We start from the raw sequence: 307 nt of genomic DNA, 5'->3' as shown, positions 1-307 counted from the left end.
CTTTCATCCAAGAATTTTTTAAATGTTCGTTTAAAACAAGTAAATTACTTCTCTCGATGCAATTTTGTAATATATTATATAAATCTTCCGAGTCCTTTTTTAAATCGTCACTTCTCGCTTATTCATTCCTCAACTGTAATACGAATAGAAGATCGTATATATTGACAGATAAGTATGTTAAAAGAGTTGAATATTACGATGAACAGTGCATAAAATAATATCGACGAGCAACCCGATAAATCCATACTTCAAAAATAATTTCTTGATTAACACGAAGACTACTTTCTTCTGATCAACCAGTTTCAAT

This window comes from Eufriesea mexicana, unplaced genomic scaffold, assembly GCF_001483705.2.
Source record: "Eufriesea mexicana isolate 0111107269 unplaced genomic scaffold, ASM148370v2 scaffold2128, whole genome shotgun sequence".
In the NCBI taxonomy this organism is placed as follows: Eukaryota; Metazoa; Arthropoda; class Insecta; order Hymenoptera; family Apidae; genus Eufriesea; species Eufriesea mexicana.
Note: the sequence above shows the minus strand (reverse complement) of the source record.